The sequence below is a fragment of the Neovison vison genome, chromosome 10 (genome assembly GCF_020171115.1).
Source record: "Neovison vison isolate M4711 chromosome 10, ASM_NN_V1, whole genome shotgun sequence".
NCBI lineage: Eukaryota > Metazoa > Chordata > Mammalia > Carnivora > Mustelidae > Neogale > Neogale vison.
This window is the reverse complement of record NC_058100.1, coordinates 61,925,352-61,949,124: the sequence shown is the minus strand read 5'-3', so window position 1 is coordinate 61,949,124 and position 23,773 is coordinate 61,925,352. Positions and strand designations below refer to the sequence as shown.

General features: G+C 40.9%; 1 protein-coding gene across 12 annotated transcripts in view; it reads left to right on the top strand.

Annotated features, from left to right (window-relative positions):
- The window catches only part of DISP1 (dispatched RND transporter family member 1), a 174,510-nt gene that overhangs the window by 85,502 nt on the left and 65,235 nt on the right, over positions 1-23,773 (top strand). For 6 of the 12 annotated variants that reach the window (XM_044267458.1, XM_044267457.1, XM_044267448.1 and 3 more), the window contains one exon: positions 6,639-6,813. The exons of 3 other annotated variants lie outside the window; for them this stretch is intronic. The gene's annotated coding sequence lies outside the window, so the exon portion shown is untranslated. Of the gene's footprint in view, positions 1-6,638; positions 6,814-14,505; positions 14,599-18,480; positions 18,543-23,773 lie in introns of those variants that run through there. 3 more of the 12 variants (XM_044267449.1, XM_044267454.1, XM_044267453.1) reach the window with 3 other exon arrangements.

Genomic DNA, 23,773 nt, shown 5'->3' with positions numbered 1-23,773 from the left:
TAGAATATCTTCTCCCATTCTGTCAGTTGTCTTTTGGTTTTGTTGAAAGTTTTGAAAAGTTTTATCTTCAGTCCACGAATTTAAATCATTTTGAGATCAGTCATAGCTAAGAGCTGTGCCTTTTGAGTTCTTTTGTTGGCAAACATTCTTAAATATTAAATATCAGCTGGAAAGCAGAAATGAGTTGATGAAGAATGTATTAGTGCTTAACGAGATTTTCTTTAATAAAGAGAAAGTTATAGTCCTCAAACTTTCGTTGTTTTTAAGTGATTACAGCATCCTTACAATGAACTGCCCACCATACTAAATAGGCTCCTTCAGTCATTTTTTCAGCCTTCTGTGTGACTGTACGCTGGGGACACAGTCAGCAGTGGGCAGAGCAGGCCTGGGTTCTGGGGTTAGTTGTCTATGGAAGGGCAAACTTACTGCACACCGGCCACACACCTGGCGCCATCCTACAGGCCAGGGTCATGCTCGGTGGAGGAAGAAGCAAATAGTAAATAAGTACATACATAGATGATTGAGCTAACTTCAGATTGGGGCCAGGACCTCAAGGCCAGAAAGAAATAGCCATGGACCTGGACATAGTCTGTTTTATAGACTAGAGGAGATCAGTGCCAGTATAATTAATCACACAGATAAATAAGATAAATGCCACAAAGGAAGAGTAGAGTGAGACCATGTAAGTGAGGGAGGTAGGGACTAGTTCATTTTGAGGGAGATGGGGAGGCCTTCCTTGAGTAGGTGACATTTGAGCTAAGATTGAATGACGACTAGGTATGTCAGTTTCCAAGTGTCTGCCATATGAGGTGCCACAGACTGGTGGCTTAAACGGCAGAAATTTATTGTCTCATAGTCTGGAAACTAGAAGTCTGAGATCAATGTGTTCCTTCTGAGGCTTCCGAGGAGAACCTCTTCCATCCTCTCTCCTAGCTTCTAGTGATTGTGGGCAGTCTTTCACATTTCTGGGTTGTAGACACATCACCCCCATCTTTGCCTTCATGCTGACACAGGCATTCTCCCTGTGTGTGTGTCCAAGCTTCCCCTTTATATCAGAACACCAGGCATAGGAGCTCATCTGAAGAAATTCCTCGGTTTTGACCCTACTTCCTAATGAGGTCATTCTGCGGTGTTGGGGTTAGGACTTCAGTGTGTGAATCTGGAAGGACATGGAAACTCACAACACCTGTTGGCCAAGTGAAGAAGAGGGGAGGGGAAGATTTTTTTCTTAGGAAGTGAGGACAGCATGTGAAGGTCTCGTGTTGGAAGGAAGCCTGGCTAACTGAAGGACAGAGTTGGGAGCCAGTGCAGTGAGGTGGCCCTAGGACATGCTAACGATAGGACAGGTGCAGAGGCCGCATGTGCCCTGAGCATGGCCTAGAAGAAAGCAGGATTGCCATCTCCAGGTGCTGAAATCCAGCAGACAGAAGTTTGTATCTGTCGGTCAGGAGCGAGGCTGCAGCTGCAGGGAAGGACCTGGGGGTCAGAGTGTGCTGAAATCACTCAGGAACAGCGTCTCAGATGAAAGTCCTGGACTCCTTAGAACTTCGGGCAAACCTTCACTGGAGGAAGAGGTCAGACCAAGTAGCCTACAGAAAGGCAGTAGGAGGTACCTGGATGGAGCCTTGCTCAGAAAACCAAGTTAGAGGACTGATTTGTGGCAGCAGGTGCTACATGGAGGTGGAGGAGGAGGAGAGCTGAGAAGAGAGCAGAGGTCAAAAACCAGGCTCTGTAGGAGGTGAGAGTGGAAACCTGACTGTTGTGTGTTGAGGAGGAGCAGGAGTAAATCATTAGTAAGGATCTTTACATAGTATACATTTTATACTACAACATAAGAATACATAGTAAATGTACTGAGCAGTGGCAGGGGAGAGGGGAAGGAAGGCAGCGCTCAGAATGGTTTGATTGGAAGCCAAGAGTAGGAAATCAGTGGGAATGGGAAGGGCAGGTGATGAAAATACCTTGCACAATTTATGTCCTTTTCCCTAGACCCCTAAATGGTGGGGAAATCAGGAAAACAGGGAAAATATTGTAACTCTCCTGTAAAAATTAAGCATCAGCAATCAAGGCACAGATTGATTCAAAGGGTCCTGCTGACATCAAATCTTTAGCGAGAGCAAGAAACCTGGGTGCAGGTGTCAGCGGCCAGGGCACACATTCCTGGGAACCTGGACAGGAGCATGCAGGAAGGAAAAATTCACACTCTCCTGTTACATTTGGTTGTTACATGTATTCAGGGTATTCTTAGTCATGTCTGCTGCTAACAGTGAGTCGTTTTTGCAAACAAAGTATTTATTTTAAAGATTTGATTTATTTATCTGAGAGAGAGAGCACACAAGCAGGGGGAAAAAATAAAGGGAGAGAGAGAAGCAGACTCCCTCTTGAGCAGGGAGCCTGACACGGGGCTCAATCCCAGGACCTTAGGATAATTACCTTACCCAAAGCAGACAGTTAACTGACTGAGCCCCCCCAAAACCCCACAAAATAAGTATTAATAAGTCCATTATATATTTCATCACTTTGTATGATTCCAGGGAGTGGTGTTCCAAGAACTAGCCGGGATTCATGCAAAGTGGAGGTCTGGACCTGTGGGTCTATGCTACGCCATTTCCCTCTCTAGAAGATTCAAATGACATTATTGGAATGCTACCTCATTATGTTTGCTGACAGTTTCCAGGGCTTGATACTTGCTACAGGCTGCAATTATTGTTAGTACTTGAGTAGAACAAAGCTGTGAGTGTGACTGTGGGATTGAAACTGATTTGTAATCTGAATTCATGACTCAATACTGACCTCGTTAGCAAAACCAAAATCAGGGCAAGCAGGCAAAATGATCTCACCATTAAAAAAGGAAATTGGGGAGGGGAGGAAATGGGTATGGAATTTAAGAAACAGAACAAGTGAACAAAGAAAAAAAAAAATAAAAAAGACAAACCAAGAAACAGACTCTTAACTCTAGAGAACATGCTGATGTTCACCCGGGAGGAGGTGGGGGTGGGGATGGGGGGAACAGGTGATGGGGATGAAGGAGTTTACCTGTCGTGATGAGCACCAGGTGACGTATGGAACTGTGAAATCACTATATTGTACACCTGAAACTAGTATTATACTGTATGTCAACTATATTGGATTTTAAGAAAACAAAAAACGGAAATGAGTTTAAATGAAGCAAAATATACCCAAATGCTCAGCCCACCCATTTGTCACAATTGACAACCCTTTGTGGAGCTAGACCCCTTGGTGCTTTTTTTGCATCCGTGCAGAATGAAAGAAACTTTTCTGTGTCTGGATCATTTGTCATGAAACAGAGATTAAGACTGTCAATGTTTTGTGTGTTTTAAAAATTTTGTTAAAAAATGATGACTTTTGTTAAAAAAAAAATGGTGGCTCAGTCAGTTAAGCATCTGAGTCTTGTTTTGGCTCAGGTCATAATCTCAGAGTTGTGAGATCGAGCCCCAGTCAGGCTCTAAGGTGGGCATAGAGTCCACGTGGGAGTTTCTTTCCCTCTCCCTCTGCTGCAGTTGCGCTCTCTCTCAAAAAAGAAAAAAAAAAAAAAAAGATGACTTTTGGGGCACTTAGATGGCTCAGTCAGTTAAGCCTCCGGCTCTTAGTCTCAGCTCAGGTCTCGGTCTCATGTCATGAGTTCAGGCCCCATGTTGGACTCCACCCTGGGTGTGGAGCCTACTTAAAAAAACTAAAAAATAAAATATGATGACTTTTATATGTCTTTTCATTTTTAAATGACTTTTGTTGGACATTTACATTATGTTCATTTCATTTACTATTTTCTGTTATTAGATGTCTGTGAAGTATAGATTGTTTTTACATGTTACTGGAATATGTAATCTTATTATAATATGTTGGTGGTTAATAATAATAATAATAATCCATGCCTTTGTTACTAAATATCTTGTGTTACAGGGAATTTCTGAAGCTTTTAATGTAATTCTATCTTGGAAAAATTATTCACTGTGTATAATTTCTGTCGCTTGTTATTTAAAACATAAATGTATGAAAAATACAGACTGAAGTATGGTACTGAGAATCTCGGGGATTCCAGTGTCTGATTTCAGAAATGTCACAGATTCACCACGTGAGACACTGAGGCTAAGATGAAGGACATGGGTAGAGAATACAGCAAAGAAGGAGGGACACTTCTTTCCTTTTTCCTTCCTGGGAAGGAACTAAGGATGCATGGAAATATGGATGAATTTCAAAATATAAAAGATGATTTCTGTTTTCGCTCTAAAGAAAGCATGAACTCATACCTCTTGGTTATCATGGCCAAGCAGGCTGTCCTGCTTGGACACCCTGCTGGTCAGGGCAGGGTGGTTATAGTTGGGGAGAGCTGACCAGGGATGAGTCTGAGGGAGCACTGTCCAGCTGAAGATCAGGGAAAGCATTTGGGGGAAATTCTGAAAGGCTTACTGACAACCCTTTATGGAGCTGGCCCCCTTGGTGCTTTTTTGCCTCTATATTCATTCCAAGTAGTTAACTGAATAACAGTCAACTTAGAAAACTAGTTTAACACATTTTAGCATTACTAATTTAACACATTAAGCACATAACACATTTGGCTTATATTTATTGTTTTAAAAATAAGTGACCATTTTTAAACAAGATTTATTTATTTGAGAGAGAGAGAGAGCGTGCATGTGCATATGTTTTCACAGGTGTGTGCATGTGGGGGAGGGGCAGAGGGAGAGAAAATCTCAAGCAGGCTCCCCACTGAGCACAGAACCCTGCATGGGGGCTCTATCCTATGACCCTGAGATCATGACCTGAGCTGAAATCAAGAGTCAGACCCTCAACTTGTCGACTAAACCATCCAGGCACCCCTAGAAGTGATCCTTTTTAAAGAATACCAAAATAAAAACTTTTGCCATTTTTCTCAATCTGTTACTACTCCTTGTTGAAGGGATGCGTCAGCATCAGCAGCTGCTCTGCTTCTGACTCCTGATACCAAGACAGAAGAAATAAAGTCCACTTCTCCTCGTTAAGAGAGGATGATTGATAGACAAACACATAAATACAACAGAATGAAGAGTCCAGAAATAGACCCACACGTATATAGCCAATTGGCTTTTTGGCAGAGGTGCCAAACATTAGCCTTTCAACCTGTGATGCTGGGTTAACTGGATCTCCTGGGGGTCAGGTGAGATAACTTTGATCTCTGTCTCACGGCAAATACCAAGGTCTGTAAAAAATCTATCATAGACCTAAATGTTGTAAAACCTAAACCTGAATCTTATAGAGCAAAGCATGGAAAGCCTTTGTATACTTAGGTTAGGCAGAGATTTCTTGGTCCACTCAAGCCCCTGTAACAAAGTAGTACAGGCAGGGGTGGCTTACAGAAAACAGACTTTATTTCTCAAAGGTCTGAGGCTGGAAGTCCAAGATCAGGGTGCTAACATGGTCAGGTGAGGGCCATCCTCCTGAAGGTGAAATTCTCCTTGGGCTTCTCTCTGGGCTCTCTTCTCTAAGGGTACTAATCCCGTTCATGAGGGCCTCATCCACATGGCCTGATCACCTCCTACAGGCCCACTTCCTAATCCATCACATTAGGATGTAACTATGAATTGGGGGGGAGGGTGGACATAAACATTTAGACCATAACAACTTCTTAGGAGAAAATCACTATTCAAACGATTAAAAAATGTTTTGATAAATTGGACTTCCAAGACTGTACATGTTTCTGGCCTTCAAAAGTTACTATTTAAAAAATGAAAAAGCAAGACCGTAAAGTCAGACAAAATATTTGTGAAACAATGTGTGACAAAGAGCTTGTATCTGGAAGACCTAGTGAACTTTTATAATACAGTAATAAGATGATTTTTTTTAAATGGGCAGACCTGAAAAGACACTTGAGTTATTTAAAATTCACAGCAAGGGGGCTCATGATTCTTGATCTCAGGGCTGTAGTTTTGAGTCCTATATTGGGTGTAGAGATTGCTTAAAAATAAGATCTAAAAGACAAAATAAAATACAGTTCACAGCAAGATACCACTTACAACCACCAGAATGGCTAAAATAAGAAAGACTGAGAAGAACAAGTGTTGGACAGAAAGCAGCATGAGTGGAACATTTTCAGTCAGCGGGAACGCGGCATTACCACATGCCCAACAGCCAGTCTCTGAGTAAACACACATGCAATTCCATCGCTTCGTAGTTAGTGAAAACAAAGACTTGTGCATGAGTGTTCACATCAGCTCTATCTATAATCGACAGAAGCTGGAAATAACCTTGGCGTGTATCCACAGCAGAACGTGTAAATGCGTTGTGGTGCAGTCTTTGAGTCAGTGTTCTAGTGGGGAAGAGGCATCTATGAACACAGGAGTTAATCGGTGCTGGCTGGAGTGGCATGGAGTTGGGAGGCTGGCTGGAAAGGGGACAAGAAGTGACATACTCTGTAGCTCGAATCTGGTAGTGATCACGTGGACGAGCCCACCCATTTGTCAAAACTCACTGAAATCTGTACATGTTGTTGTGTGGAAATGATACATCAACAAAGCTGTTTAAAAGTAAGAAAGTGAAATTACATTTTCAATGATTTAAAATACTGTTAGCATCTAGTTTTGTGTTTTTGTGAGAAAGTATATGATCACTTAAATTTGCAAGGAGCCATTCTGTCTTTCCAGGGGATTGTACTAACCCTTCGAGGAGGCCGTTCCATGAGCCGGTTATGAATGGTTTAATGCTGCACCTAACAGATGTGGTGTGATCGAGAAATAACGAGGTCTGCCCTGCTGTCTCCGGGAAGAGCTTCTGAACATCCACAGCTCTCACTTTCAGTGAATGGCTTATATACTTAATGTGCGTACAGTATTATTATATATGTATTTGACTATACCTTCAGAGGCTCAAGTACTTGGTCTCTTGGTTAAACTACACGTGCCTTAAAAACACGATTGTATTCCTTTCGGATTTCCTTTGGAGAACATTTTCCCTGTGTCACCTGAGTACTGAGAGCACTCGTTCCCCCCTCTCTGTCTCCAGCTGCTGGTCAGCAGCACCTGCGCGCGCTGTCCTGCTTTCCTGCCTTGTGTCTGAGTGTCTTACAGATGTTTATTGGCATCTGATTCTCACTAGCTGAGTTCTTGGAGCAAAAACATAAACTTGCTTATGAAATGGTCTTATTTGTAAAGTTCTGGTCGCTTTCTCCAGGGTTGGTTATAGCTTATAGCACATGGAAGAAATTTAGCTGCAGGGATATAAACATCTTTTTGAGTGGAGAAAATCTGTACCAGTTGATGTATTATAAAAGTTTAAGCCAGATCAGAATGTCTTTTTCAGAGGTGGGAAGGGGAATTATTTTTTAAAAGACCCGAGTTCATGAAGCGGTTGGGGGAGGGACACAATGATTGAAGTATCAGCTTGATTTTTATGTGGCATAGAATGTTCTTTGAGGAGGAAAAGTGCTTCTCTTGAAAAACAAATGAAAAATTTTAGGTCATTTATAGGTCTTGAAACCCTTCCTGTTGAATTTTTGGTTTAATAATAACAAGAAAACTTTTTTTTTTAATTAAAAAAGTGCCTAACACTTAAAACCATGTTGTTGTTGTTTTTTAAGATTATTTATTTACGGGGCTCCTGGGTGGCTCAGTGGGGTAAAGCCTCTGCCTTCAGCTCAGGTCATGATCTCAGGGTCCTGGGATCAAGACCCGCATCGGGCTCTCTGCTCAGCAGGGAGCCTGCTTCCTCCTCTCTCTCTGCCTACTTGTGATCTCTGTCTGTCAAATAAATGAATAAAATCCTAAAAAAAAAAAAAAAAAAAAGATTATTTATTTACTTAAGAGAGAAAGGGTGAGAGAGAGTGTGAGTGGGAGGAGCAGAGGGAAAGAGAATCTCCAACAGACAGACTCCCCACTGAGCACAGAGCCGGATGGTGGGCTCCATCTCGGGGCACCTGAGCTGAAATCAAGAGTCAGGCACTCAACAGACTGAGCCACTCAGACATCACCCCCCAACCCCCGCCGCCAATCTTTTTCAAATGCCGCATCTCTCGTGATCTCCCTAACAGCCCACTGGGGTTGGGAGGGAAGGCACAGTTTCCATTTTTAATAGACACTATGTGAAGTTGCCTCCAGGGTTAGCTTATATAATACATATTACATTACTTTCATTCTCTTACATCTCCTGATATCTGAGCTTGATTTTCAGACTAGTTTAAATTAAACAAGCTAGTTGGTGTACTTGGGCCCTGATCTGGTTTAATCAAAGTAACTAACACTAACACCTAGTTACTAACACTGAGCTACTTCAATTAACTAACACTGAGCTACTTTAACTTTTGTGACATTTAATCTTTGATGCTTCTGAGAAAAGATTTATATATCTTTTTAGAAAATAAGTTGCAAATACATTTTTGAGCAGCTTCTTTTTGAAATAACGCTTGGTGTGAATACAGACCTTTACCTTTCAGTTGATTCATACAAATAAGGCCACAAGAAAACCTAAGTGCACAAAAATTATGTTTCATACAGTCTTTCCACTGCCTTGTGCTGTCTCCTGAAATTTTCCCCTGTTGATCATAGGGGGAAAATCAAGAAAATAGAGTCTTAGGTTCTAACAGTAAGAGGATATTTACAACAGTTTTAAAAGTAACTTGTTTTCCTTCAGTCTCTGCCTTCCGTATCTAATTTTCTCAGGCAGATGTCAGATGAAGACTAAGATAGATGTCTTCTCAGTTGATGAATTGTCATCTACAATTTCTAAGTTGTGGGCATTCAAACACAATTTTTATGTTAACCAAGTTTTCAATAATAAAATCTCCATTTTAATGATATCCTCATTGCAAAGGGTGAGGCCTTATTTTATATTGTTTGGCTTAAAGGAAGAGATTGTTTAGCTAGAGCAAGAAGAGATTTAATGTCAATTTCTATGTAGAGCTGTCTGTTGCCTTAATCCAATTTTTCCAAAAGTAATGGCTTTTACATGCCCAAAAGTTTTCTGACTTCAAGAGTTTAATTAATTTTATAATAAAGTTTAATAAAAAGTACAGTATATGCTCTGTCATTAGGTAAATTCGTAAGATTAATTAAAACAAGTAAAATTCTGGTAGTTTAGTTCCTTAAACCCTGACAGGGCTTATATGTTTGAGAGCACACATTACCTTACAAGCCTGAGTCCTTAGGACTGACCTGTGCAGTGAGTAAAAGTCTAGGCTCTGGTCTCAGATGCCAGACTTTATTGTCAGTTCTGGAGTGTTGTTAAACCTTCATTTTCTCATTGATGTAATGGAGATAATCATGGTACTTGATTCTCCTGGGAAGAATGAGAATTAAACAAGGTGAATTAAACAGGTCATCCATATATGGTCACACAATGCAGGGAATTTGGATTATCTATCTCAATAGATGAGACAGGAAACAGAAAATCTAGTTTGGTGAATGGCTTTTCAGTTCATCATACCCTTCATTTGTTGTTGTTCTTGGCTTCTGTTTTCTTTTTTTCTGTTGGGGATCCTACCAAACAAGGAATTAATTGAAATATGGAGAAGTCCCATCCTTCAACAAATTTGCAAACTGGATGGTATATCAGTCTGAAAGACTGAAACTTGACTTTAGTTAGACTTTCAATGAAAACAGCAATAACCAAAATAACCCAGAATTTACTTTAAAAAAGAAGTAGTATTTGTTCTAGAGCAGTTTTAGTTTCATAGCAAGATGGAGAGGGAGGTAGAGAGTTCTCTGTGTTCCCCAATTCCCATGCATGCATAGTCTCCCCCACTGTCAACATCCTCACCAGACGGGACACTTGTTAGGGTAGGTGGACCTACATGGACGCATCGTAATCATCCAGAGGCCACAGTTGTATTCATTAGAGCTCATTCTTGGTGGTGTGCGTTCTGTGGATTTAGACAGATGCATAATGATGTGTGTCTATTGTTATCGTTATCACAGTGTTTTCACTGCCCTCATAAACCTCTTCATCCTTCCCTTCCCCCTTGACCCCTGGCAACCACAGATCTTTATATTGTCTCCATAGTTTTTCCTTTTCCAAAATGTGCTGTAGTTGGACTCGTACAACACGTAGCCTTTTCAGATCAACTTCTTTCATGTAGTAATAAGCATTTAAGATTCCTCCATGTCTGTTCATGGCTTGAAATGTCATTTCTTTTTAGCTCTGAGTAATGTTCCATTGTGTGCATGTGTTCATTTATCTATTCATCTACTAAAAGATATCATGGTTCCTCCCAAAACATACTTTTAAGGCAGGATAGTAATTCACCTGAAAAATTAAAGATAGATCAATATGGCAGTAGTGAACCGCGATCTCAAGTGATCCCAGTGTGATCCCAACAAACTTGACTGTGATCTCACCTGTGATCAAAGCCAATATTTTAAGAACAGAGTGATGTGTGGTTGCTGAAGGTAGGGGCTCTGTCTGGAAATCTGGGTATGAGCTGAGGGGAGGTTTTATATTTGTCTTGTTATTTTTAAAACAGAAAAACTAAGAGCTTATTTATGAACTGATGGGGTGAGCCAGTAGAGAGGGAAGATTTTGTGAGAAGTGTTGGGCAGAGTTCTGTAGCGTATGAGAGAATGCATCTAGGGCACAAGTATAGGGTTAGCCTCATGCGTGAGAGTCCTTTATCTGTAGGAGAAGGCAGCTGTCAGAGAGCTGGCTTGCGTGCAGTTGCTGCTGGGCCCCTGGCAGTGAATGTGGACAGTGGTTGTTCCTGTATCCCCGGGAAACTAGAAACCCAGGTCATTAGCCCAGCATGAGGAGGGAGGCAGATTTGTCAGAGGCTGGAAGAGCCAGGACCAGGTGTGAAATAGTCATCGAAAAGAAAATGCTAGTAATGACTGCAGACAAAGGTAGGTTTCCTTCCTAAGACTGACAGCCGACTTCCTAGCAGGTGTCAGAAGGCTGTGGTCTAACACCTTCAAAGTTCTAGGGGCAATAATTTAAGAGTAACAGTGAAGAGAAGACATTTCGGGATCTGCAGAGACTGAGGATGTGTCCTATCAATAGCTTTTTGCCAAAAGAGCTGCAGAACTATATCCTTCAACTAGAAGGAAATTAAACCCAGATGCAAGCATGAGAGGCAAAAATCACTATGATCATAGAAGTGGGTCAGTATTTTGATAGATCTAAAGAAGCATTAATTGTAACAGTAAATATTAAATTGTAGCATTATATATATATATTTAAATGTATCTTCTGATATTATAGTGGGAAGAATTTGGAGCACATGCTTGACTATAGCAGATTGCTTTGTTACAAAAATTACTATGCTTCTGCTCTGGGATGAGTGAGGACACAGAAAAGCCCTGCAAGCTCCTATTCCTTGGTCTGCCTTGTGATCACTGTGCAGAGATGGTGGGTGAAGTGGGACCTGAACTGCACTGTGTAAGGTGCCAGAGACAGTTGATATCACCTTCAAGGTATGCTAAACATCAATATTCTAAATCTTGGATTTATCAGATGCCAGAGACCTTCCCAGTCTCCAGGGGCGTTTGCGCAGAGACGGGGGAAGAGCACTGCTCCTGTGTATTGGAAGCTGTGTGTTTGGGTGCTCACTCAGCACGAGATAGCAGCACAAATCAGCATTAAGTTTGTGCTTAAATACATCTTGTATTATCCTGGCCTCCTCCATTGTTCATGTTCAGATCTAATAGAACTCAGCGTGTGTGCTGGGTTCCCCACAATTCAGATCCCTTTTATGGAAAATAAAAGTTTGTGTATTCCATCCTTCAGGAAGGGTGAAGCTAATAGGCACTGGGCACCAGCTGAAAAATAGTCTTATGTCCTTTATGTAAAGGGTGCAACATCTTTAGAAATCACTGTAGGCATCTGGGGCGGTGGGGGGGGAGGTGCTGTTTTGAGCATCTAACTCTTGGTTTTGGCTCAAGTCCTGATCTCAGGCTCCTGAGATCAAGCCCTGCATCAGCCCTGTGCTCTGTGCAGAGTCTGCTTGAGATTTTCTCCCCCTCTCCCTCTGCCCCTCCTGCTCACACTCTCTTTCCATCTCTCTCTAAAATAAATAAGTACATCTTTAAAAAAGAAGAAAAAAAAAAAAGAAATCACTTGAGACATGGAAGGTGTTTGATTACTTGCCAGTGTGAGGTTTTTAATCAGTTTTATTTTTCCAAAACTAAAAAGTAGTCTCCAAGAGTGAAGCTTCAGAATTGTTAGATAGATTTTGTGGGAGTTTCCTAAACCTCTGCTTGTAAGTGATCATTGTAAGTTGTTACTAAGCCATTGGTTCAGAACGGTATCAAATATGCTATTTGTGTGCTAAAATATTTGTAGACTTTTATCATCTAACACATTACCATTCTTGATGTTCATAAAGGCTAAAAGTTCATTCCTGAAACCGTTCCTCTTAATGTGATACTTTATATTAAATTTAGAGAGAGTAATTTATCTTTAGCTTTTTCAGGGACTTGCTGAATGATTCCTAGTTATTTGATTATATTATGGAATATTTTACCTTTTTAAAAATATTTTATTGTGTTACTAGAAAAACACAAAATATACTCAGGTTGCAAGTAATGTCTGCTGGTCATGCAAATCAGATTATTTCTTTTGAGGCTGATTTCATTGAACTTTTAGATGAAGATTTTATTGTTAATATATCTAAAAGAGAAAAGGAATTACATGGCTACCATAAACCCTTTCAGGGATAAGTCGGAGCAGAAAAATACAAAAATAAGATATGTTTATGACATATGTTCTGTGGGATTAACATTTTATTCTACAAATAGTTAAATAATTTAAGAAATATTTTTTTCCCTTCGGTGTTACTACTAAGCCAGGCTAGTCTGAGATACATATTACTAATGCTCAGAATGGAAAATACACACCTGCGGTAGAAGAAAAATGTCATGGTAAATATGTTTATACAGCTGTGTGGTAATGTCAGTTATTACGAGTACATTTACAGAATCATGTAATGAGCCTCATTTTCAAACAGCCGTTAACTTTGGCTTAGAAATGCTAATTAAAGAATAACTTCATTTTTCAAATGCAAACTGTACAAGCAGTATATAGCATCAGTTTAGCTATCCACAGCTCTGAGTGCATAAATTTGATCATGGGTAGATGTTGCCTAATATCTGAGGAAATAGAGACTTTTTGTAAGACTGTTTCTTATTTATAAGTTATGCTTTCATTGCCTATGATGCCCACTCTTAGGACCAGACTGAGTTTCCATTAAACTTTATTGCACTTACATGGGCTCTTCTGTCATGCTTTAATAAAATTATAAAATTGACTTAATTGGGTCTGTGTGAAAGCTTCCTTTATCATTACTAATTCCATTTATTCCATGGGCTTATTAGTTTTGGATAACTTGAATGACTTCATTAAGATCTGCACTGGAAAATGAATAAATATTATTTAAAAATTAAGCACGAGTAAGAAGAGTAAAAATGTACACATAGGACTTTGAGGATTATGAAAATGTCTGTTTGGTTCAAAAGGCTGAGTAATATATGACCACTGAATATATATTGCCGTGGTGTTGTGTGTAAAAATATTTCATCTGAAAAATATAACAGGCATGGAGTGGTTTCATCCTTTTGTCTAGATCTTGAGCTGTCCTGTGCCATTAAGCTCCAGGAATACCAAGATGGCAGTCTTATCTCAGGCCCTCAAATACTTCAGTTTCCTTCTATGTAGAGAGAATACCCAGCATGAGTTTGTAATTACCAGCAATTAGTTTTCTTAAGCCTACAGCATGAGGTTGCAAATCAATTTAGCATATACATAGTGGAATCTTTGTTACACTCTTAACTCTTTAGAACTCTTTAAAATGGATACTAAGGGGCACCTAGGTGGCTCAGTGGGTTAAGCCTCTGCCTTTAGCTCAGGTCATGATCTCAGGGTTCTGGGATTGAGCCTCACATCGGGCTCTCTGCTCAGCAGGGAGCCTGCTTCCTCATCTCTCTCTGCCTGCCTCTCTGCCTACTTGGAATCTCTCTCTGTCAAATAAATAAATAAAATCTTTAAAAAATAAAATAGGTACTAAGTTACAAGAGGGCCAGGAAAGAGACTACACTAGATATACCACATATCCATTTCCACTCCTGGAAAAACCAGTTCAGAATGCTTTGGGGGAACTTATTTTTTGCTTGTTAACAATTTAATTTCTAAGACAGATATGGAGTCATGGGGTATTTGTTGATTTGAGGCTAATTATGGCTGGTCTTGACCTCAGTATTTTTCACAGCACTAAGTATGGTGACTCATAAATAGTTATTGAATTACTGAGTGAATGAATAAGAAATGATAAAAGAGTGACCACTTATTGGCAGATAAGGAGAGCCTTCTAGCCGAGTGAGATCACAGGTTGTCAGAGCTGTGAAAGGGTTTGGTTGGTTGGACAAGAGATGCTGTGTGGGTGGACGAGGAATCGGATTAACAGAGGGGCTAAGGGAGGAAAGGAAGTTGTTTTAGCTTTCATGGGACAGCTCTGCTTGTTACATTGATGTCTGGCCTGAGGAGGATTGGTTTAACTCTACTGGATGTCGTGAAAGGGGAAAGAAAGAAGCTAGAGCCATGGTTCTCAAAGTGAGGTTCTCCAACCAGCAGCTGCCACGTCCTCTGGGAGCTTGTTAGAAATGCACATCCCTAAATTGGAATCTGCTGGTGAGTTTTAAATGGGCCTTCCAGGGACGCTGGTATCAGCAGGCTCATCAGGGAACAGCCGAGGATCAGGAATTCTATAGGAAAGACGACCACTAGGGTCATTTCCAACAGAAGACAGGGTGGTTTAAAGATTTGATGATTTAGCACAGCTGTCATTAGATTATTAGTCTGGAATGTGCAGAGTTTTAAAAGAAAGTGATGTTTGTACTTCGATGGAGTGACCACAGGCTTTCAGCTTTGCAGGTTATCAATTTACTCAGAAGTAACCAAAGACTTCTTTGTAAAATACATGGTCAATATATTATGTGATAGCGGGAATGAAACTAGCTCGAACCAGAATGACACACTTGCATGCGGTGTGTTTTTTCTCCTGGAAGGTAAAACTATCAGTCAGAGCAGCTGTGTGACGCCCAGAGAATTAAGTCAGTGGCAGCTGGATATTCTTAAGCATTATTTATTTTGAAATCAACAACCTAATAAATTTAATTTCTCTGTACCAAAAATATTTCCATGTTAAATAATGGAAGTCTTTTCAAAAAAATCAAAGATCATTTTCTCCTGGTCAGTGCTGAAGCCATCTGAAAAATTTTTATTCTTTGAACTTTTCTTTCTTTTTCTTCATTTTTTTTTCTTTTTTGAGAATTCCTGAGGATTATTACTCTTCTTCCTGTGGTATTTATATGCTATGCTTTGCAAATATATTTTATCCTGATGGCTTCAGGATTGGTTAGGAGACACTGTTTTTCCTTACATTACACACTTCCTGTAGAAAAGCTTCTTGGAATGGCTTACTACTTTCTCTCTTTTTTAAAGATTTTATTTATTTATTTATTTTAGAGAAAGAGAGAGCGCACATGAGGTGAGGGGCAGAGGAAGAGAGGGAATCCCAAGCAGACTCCACACCAAGTACAAAGTCCAATGCAGGGCTCAATCCCAGAATCACAAGATCATAACCCTGAGATCAGGACACCAACTTCAAGACCTCAGCCGAAACCAAGTGTCAAATATTTAACTGCTTGTGCCACCCAGGTGTTCCGGGATTGAGAATGATGTTGGCTAAATGGGTTTGAGCCGATTCATGTAAATATCAGTTTCAGATCCGAAAAACATTTTTCTTAGGATCATGTCATCAATAATACATTAAATGTAGAGAATACCCATTCTAATAGTTCTTAGAATTAGAACTATTTCAAGCTCGTTATGAGTAGTATAGGAAATTGTCACATTCGTGTGGCTGGCGTGGACATGGCTATTTTTTAAAGATTTTATTTATTTATTTGAGAGAGAATGAGAGTGAGAGAGAGAGCTTGGGAGGGGAGAGGGTCAGAGGAAGAAGCAGACTCCCCACTGAGCAGGCAGCCCGAAGCGGGACTTGATCCCAGAATTCTAGGATCATGACCTGAGCAAAAGGCAGTGGCTTAACCAACTGAGCCATCCGGGTACCCCAGACATGGCTATTTTTAATCAAAGCAAATAAAACATATATGCCACAATGACTATTGATGCTGTGCTATGCTGACTCAAGACTCCATCAACATTGGGTTGTGTGCACTTACCTGTTGTGTATTAGGCACCACGCTGGGTGCCAGGAGAGTCCTGGTCAGTGCGGCTCCCGCTCCGTAGGCCTGATGTTCCACACCATCCTCCACATGCTGATGACAGAACAGAAGAGAGAAAATGGAAGTGACACAGCCAGCCCAAAGATCAAGATGAACACCTCAAAGACCAGAAGGTGCTCAGAGATAGGAAGTTGTGATCGGACTGGAACTTGGAACGGTGAGCCAACCAGTCTCCTGGCCAGAGTGGGAAGGTGCACAAGGGCTCCTTGGCTATTGGGACAGGGGCAGTGGAGCCAGGCTCCTTGCTTGTAGGAAGGAGTGGAAGTGAGAACCCTTCTTCCCCCACCTGATTTCCATCACCATTGTGACCAGATGCAAAAAGTCTCTGCCATGTTGGGGCCGTAGTGTTCTTAGAAGTTGTGAAGTAAGGAGAGAAAGTGGGATAAAAACATGGTTTGTCCAGAAACCAAGGCAGATTGTCTGCTGGTTCTATTCTATTCCTGATATCACCATAGAACTGAAGCTCTAAAATGCTAATATCCACACTGTCTTAGAGCATGTGCATGAACACGGGCTGGGAGAAGAACTAAGTGCAGGCAGCTATGAAGACAGTTGTCAGGAGAACAAGGTCGGAACAAAACAAAAATGACCTCTCTTTCAAAAATGATCCTGCAAACCTCAGTGACAAAGCATCTGTTAAGGAAGACAGAACAAAACCTGGGACATTGAATCCACTCTTGGAATTTTCTCACAAAGATTATAGATGAGTGTATCTGGGATGCTCAGGAAGAAGGACTGGGCACCCAACCCCAAGTCTTCCAGAACCGATGAAGGTCAAGAAGCAGCAGATCAGAAGGATTCCAGGAACCAAACAGCAAATAAAGGCAATTCACATGAACTATCTTAGACATAGAATTGTACAACGAAGAGAGGAAAGGTTTCCCTTAATAGACTTGTCCTTGGCAGCTGAGATGCCAGAAGACAGGGAAGTAATAATCCAGCAGGGCTAAGAAAAAAGGACAGTGTGTGTAGAATCTTGTATCTTCCTAAACTGTCGTTCCAGGAGGAGAACAAAATTAAGAAAATTTAAAATATATAAAATAAGAGTATTTACCATTCACATAACCTCCCAGAGGAAATACCAAAAAAATAGAATCAACAGGAAGAGAATTATCCCAGAGGGAGCACGTGGGTGAGAGTGGATAGTAGTACGGGAGGGGGAGAATATGTCAGAGGAGTGGGAGTCAGGTGTGAACCTGATGTGCTAATAAACAGCTTTAATTCACTTACTCCAACTACAAAAATAGAAGTCCTTACGACCCCGCAAATATCCAGTACAGGCACAGAAACTAGCTGTTAGGCAATCAAAGGAAAGAAGGATTTCTCTGAGTCCATAGTCTAAAAGGAGAAAAGGAGGTTTTAGCTGTAACCTTGAGGAAACAGCATTCAGCTTTGCAGCTCTCACAGGAGGCAGCATCGTGAGCACAGTGCACATAGGTAATGAGGTTCAGGACTCAACGCTGAGGGCAGTTTGTCCCAACGTGACGATTTATGTAAGAAAGTAGTGGATTTTTTTGGAGCCCTTCTCAGGGGCATGGGAGTGTCTCTGTATCAAGAGAAACGGGTTCATCTCCTTGTATTACTTTAACTTATGGTTAAAACCCATTTTTCCTTTGTCCCTCCGGTGATCCTCAGACTGAATAAAGGCTTCTTAGGGTTTGGTATAAATTAAGGGTGTCCCAAGCAGCGAGTATCTGCTCCCAATGGAAGCCTGTCGCTACTTCTCCCTGAATTGTCCAGAAGATAACGTATCTGCCACAAAGGAACTGATAGCTCATATTTACTTTGCTCTATGGTAACCCTGGGGAGACCGTCTGGTGGCTCTCTCCTGCAGGGGGAGGAGACAGATCCTGAGGGACTGAGGTGGCCATTCCAGATGGAGGAAGTATTGGGGGCAGGTGCCGTGGCATTCTGAGGACCCTGCTCCGTCTCTCCACTCGGGACCCCTGCAATTCCCTGTGTTTCACAGGCTCTTAGTCACACGCCTTAACCACGGCCCTGGGATCCAGGGTTATAATGGCTGTTAAGGGTCATAAGAAGAGAATGAAGCTGAAATCTCAGGGAGAACCACAGTGCACAGGAACTCTTATTCCCACCCCTATGGTGACTCTTGGGGGACATGGTTTGCTCCAGTTGTGTTCCTGCTGCCAGTAAATTGGTGTAGGAACCAAGAGGACCTCTCTGTCTTTGATGACAGCATAAAACCCCCAAATTCCCCGCTGCCTTCCTAGATTCAGTGATATATTTTGTCCTCTCCCTTCAGCTCCCTGTGTTCTCATCAGATGGCCCGAGTTCTGCCTAGCTGCCCTTCTTCCCTGTTATTTGGTGAGTATGTCTTAAACTCACCACCTCAAATCTGTGGTCATGGTCCACTTCCAATATACCTGCGCTATTTTTTGGCGGGGGGCGGGGGTTGACCCCTATATTAACCAAGCTGTTCTTTCTACCCTTTTTCTCTGGGCTCATTAGACAGCAGCAGAAGAAAAGCCATTAGCACTATGTTCATAAGCTCCGGTAAACTTTTGTTGAACTTGTTTGGTTATTTGAGGTTTCACTAAAGAATGTGAACTAGAAAAATGGCCAAGTGATAGGGAAGCACTTTCATGTCTGAGTATTGGTGCCTATGCGGGAATGGGGGCGAGAGGAAGGCCCAGCTGCCAGAGGCAGCCACGTGATCTCAGACCACAAGACATTTGCAGGACTCTCAACCTGTAGGAGTATATGTTAATAGCAGGAATGCTGAAAATAAAACAACAAACCAACCTATACTTAAAAAAAAAAAAAAATGAGCCATACTTTAAAGTGGTAGAATAAAATAGAAAGTGGTGATTGGATCTTAGCATGGTAAAGATTTATTTCGAAGTTGTAAAGTATTGCCCCACCGTCTCCTAAAGGCTTACCTCAAACATGGTCAGAAATGAAATATAAAATTAAAACAGTCATTTAATAAAATATCAAAGAATTAAGCCAAGAAATTAATGACTTAAGTTTATTTTCATGAATAAAATAATTAGCTTTCATTTATCAAACTATTAGCTTGTAGGTATCAATTTAGAGTACAGGTGTTAATCATTAAGACCTACATTATCCAGTCTGAGTTCCAAGTTCAAGGGCTTATTTGAAAAGAAAGTTGATTCACAAAATAACTTGAACTATATTTTTTTATTTACTCAGAAATGCTTTATTCCCCACTTTTCCTCTGCTTTTATTATTTAACCTTTCATATTAAAGAAGAAGTCTCAAGATATTAACATTAAACATTCATTGAAAGAGCAGATGAAACATGAAATCACGATGTTATTAGCATCTGTCTTTTGAATAACTTATAAAATTTGAGCTTCATACCTCCTGTTCCTATATAATTGGTCTCCTCCAGAGCCAAGTGGGGATAACTTGTTTTATTCCCATATTCGTACTTGAAAGTAGGCATACTTGATTTTTAAAGAAATGCTCTGCACAGGGGCGCCTGGGTGGCTCAGTGGGTTAAGCCGCTGCCTTCGGCTCAGGTCATGATATCAGGGCCCTGGGATCGAGTCCCGCATCAGGCTCTCTGCTCAGCAGGGAGTCTGCTTCCCTCTCTCTCTCTCTCTCTCTGCCTGCCTCTCCATCTACTTGTGATTTCTCTCTGTCAAATAAATAAATAAAATCTTTAAAGAAAAAAAAAAAAAAGAAAGAAAGAAATGCTCTGCACAGAGCCTGGGTGAGGTCTGCTGTGTAAGTGATGCTCTTGGTTCCTCTGACCCAGGAGGGTGTAGACTTACTATGATGCCCGAGATCCAATGAATATCTTCAGGCTATCATGAAACCACTTGTCCCTCTATTTGAAGTCAGTCTTGATCAAAGACGCCAGGATTTAGGTTTTCAGAAGGAACTTTTTAGAAATAAAAGCTCTTTTAGGGAGACCGTGCAAATGCACAGTTGAGCTTTTCAGACAGAGCAACAGAATCCAGAAGTGAAAGTGTATTACTATACACAAACTTAGTTGCCTTTTGAAAGGTATTATACCAATGGAATATTAGTTTTATGCTTTGAAGTTGGGGACAAAAAAATTTTTTTTCTTGTGACTCCATGTGTTTTGTGCTTTTTTATTAATTAAGATTCAGGTTTCTTTGGACCAGGTTGAGGGGCTTTGCTGTAGAACCGAGACGTGAGCACCAGGACTTTCTCCTTCAGTTTTCTCACCCCCTGCTTCTTCCTTGTTCTCTTGAGAAGGATACACAGTTACTTGTTGCTGTGAGAATAAGCTCTGTAAATACTACCCCCTTCATAAGAGATAATGCTGAGAGATCTTGTAAAATTTAGTCTGACAAAAATGTGAGGAACTTAAGGTCATAGGAACAAAGACTGAGCATCTGATTTTTTTAAATTTTACTTTTAAGTAATCTGTACAACCAACATTGGGCTCGAACTTATGACCCCTGGATCTAGGGTCACACGCTCCAGTGACTGAGTCATCCAGATGCCCCAAGACTTGAGCATCTTTCATGTCCTCCTGGCTTCAGAGAATCTGAGCTCAGCCGCAGTTGTCCTGGGCAGTCTTTGTAGCCATTGTTCCAAATATAATCAGAGATTAGGAAAAGCAGTCATTCCCAAGAGTTAGGCTTCTTTGATCTAAGTAAGAAATACATTTTAGCTTTAGAGATCATTTTAGAGATTTGTGACAGTCCCACTTGTTTCAATATAGGGGTTCTAAGCTTGATCCTTGGCGCTGGATTTGATTCCTTGCAAAGCCAGCAGGGTGTGGATGCCTGTTACTAAGGCATTCCACTGGCAGAAGAAGGAATGAGTGCCAAGTTGCCTAATATCCCATAGGGTTGGCGCGGGGGAATGTACAGTGTTTCCTTTCTGTGGCTCAGGGTGATGTTATACTGCTGTGTGAGGGAATTAATAGGTTATTAAGTTGAGGTTATTAAATAAGGGTCATACTTAAGCCTTCCTGGAGATATCCAGGGAGGCCAAGACTGTTCGGTGACCAGACACAGTAGATGCCTTAACTCAGGAATGAAGCAAATGACTCACTGGTTCCATTTCTCCAGGTTCCACCCTCCCACCCCATTTTTATTTTTTGTTTGTTTGTTTTTCTTTTCATCTTTCATTGTCCTGTGACAGATCTTTGCAAATCTAAGTACTGGATATTACTAATGATACTGAGATGACTACCTCTTGTCTGTTTCTGTTGAAGGCAGAGGTCATGGTGGTGGTAAGCTATTGTTAGCATAACTCAAAACCCTGATACAATGACCTGCTTTATAAGTAAAGTATGTCCCTTATGAAGTGAGCCCCGGCCCGGCTCCTCTGGTGGCTCTGAGCAGATGCATGGGCTTGAGGATGTGGCCAGTGGCTGCTGTTAGTTTAGCCTCCCCCTCCCCCAGACATAGCATCCTGGGTCTTCCGTGGATGCCAGCATGTAGCAGCACATGTCATGTGGCACATGTGTGGTAGCCTGGGATGGGCATCAGGACACCTGGCTTGCTGTGACCACATGTCCCAGCCGCCAAGCTGGAGCTCTTACTGGTCAGTACCTATGAGGTCCATCCTGGCTAACAACCGGAAGTCCCCCTGTCAAGGACAGTCATAGGCAGCTAGAGAGGCTTAAGCGCCTTCACCTTTGAGGTTTGTAGCGAATGTGCCAAAGATGGATGGTTCTCGATGAGCCTTATTGTGGACTCATTGTGGAGCATGTCAGCTATGATGGGTTCTGTCCCCAGGCTTTGAGGTGGTGTTTGCTGAGCTCAGTGACATGCTGCATTTAACATGTCAAGAAGCCCTTGTACCTTCCATGACCTAATCTTAGTTTCTGATGTACCCTGTTTCTAAACGTGTTCTTCCAACTAGACGTCTGATTTGAGTCTAGCAACACTGCCACGCTCTGATACATCAAAAGATTTCAAGAAAGCCAAAGTAGTCTAGAGTGTATCTCACTGTCTTGGGTTCTGATACGAGTACATACCCTTCTCCTTTCTTTGTTATTACTTCCTTTCTTATCTCGTTGGCATCTCACAGAGCTTTCTTCCATATAAACTTTCTCTGAATCAGCCAGACATGGCACCAGTTTCATAATTTTGGACTATTTGAACTTCTGAATCACTTATGAGTGTGTTTTCCACATAGGAAATGACTCCCACTGCATTTGTGAAATAGACTCCTAAATGCTGTTTTCTGCCTCAGAGTTTGAGTAGTTTAAGGTTCTTTGCCTGCCAAAAATAATATTACCACACATTACAGAAAGGATAAATAAATGGGACCAGGAATCTCATTTACTTTCTCCTGTATGATTTCCTCTTATGTCCAAGAATGCAGCGTGTCACAGTGTCACTTAACGGGAGCCCTCGGCAGCGGGGACAGGTGTCTGTATGTGAGTGACACAGCTATTTTCCTACCAAGTCTGACTTTTGGAAAATGAACTTGCCTGTATTTTTATTTCATGACATACAAAAAATAAGTGTAACTTTCTCCATAAATATTAGAAGTCTGGATTCTAATCAAGTATTTCAATTTATTGGTCATAATCCTGCTCTTAATCTACACATACCACATTCATTTGGATTTATTTAGATTTATTTGGTAGCAGTGCAGCTGAATTCCTTAAAATATATTCCAATTAGATTCAGAGTTAAGACAGTGGTCTTCATTTGAGGAGTATATGTCATACCCGGAGCATCAACTGTGAAAATAAAGTATCTTCCTTTGAAATCTTATATCGCAAACCAAAAATATTTTGGAAGCTCTCCAGAGCCCATGGGTGCATTATGCTTTGCCTTTAAATCATCATGCATGACAAGATTATATTCTTAGCTGATCTACAGTCTAGTTATTTTGTTATGACTGATATGTTCCAGCTTGTTTTTGATGTGAAACTATCAACTCTGGGCTTCCTCGCCTCCTCTAAAACATAACACATTCCGTATGCCTTCAGTGGGATGAGGTGTTCCTGCTGCTAAGTCTGCTGCTCACGCAAAGTCAGAATGTTTACCAGAATTCCTGAAACCCAAACCTAACTAACTGATTGAGTTGGTTTTCACATTTAAAAATGTTTCTTTACTCTTGATTAGGCTAAGGAGGGCTCAAATTTTCATCTATTTTAGTATTGCGAGTTCAGATTTTTTTCTCCATAGGAAAATAAAAAACTACCTTTTCTCTGAAAAGTCACTAAGAACCTTATTGCATTGTGCTTTAAAATATGTGTGCCCACTTCTGATCTTCAGGAAAATTTCTAGAAGTTTATAGATTAATGAGTAAATTTCATTTGTGATGACTAAAATGCTTTCTGGATTATTGATAAAATGTGCAGAGTTTCCTGGTGTTGAATCAAATCAAGCAAAGGATGTAATGAATAAAAACTAAGACTTCCCAGATCTCCTTGTTTCCAGGACACTTATCATTCATGCCAGCATGAGACCAACTGGCGGTTAGAAAGAAAGTTAAATTACGGCTCACTGTGAGAGAAAGCTTTTATTTGTGTTCATTGTTTAAGAATATTTATGCCAGTGCCAAGGAAAACCCCACCTTAGAAACAAAATAAAAATAAGCTTTAAAACTTCCCAAGAATAAGCTTG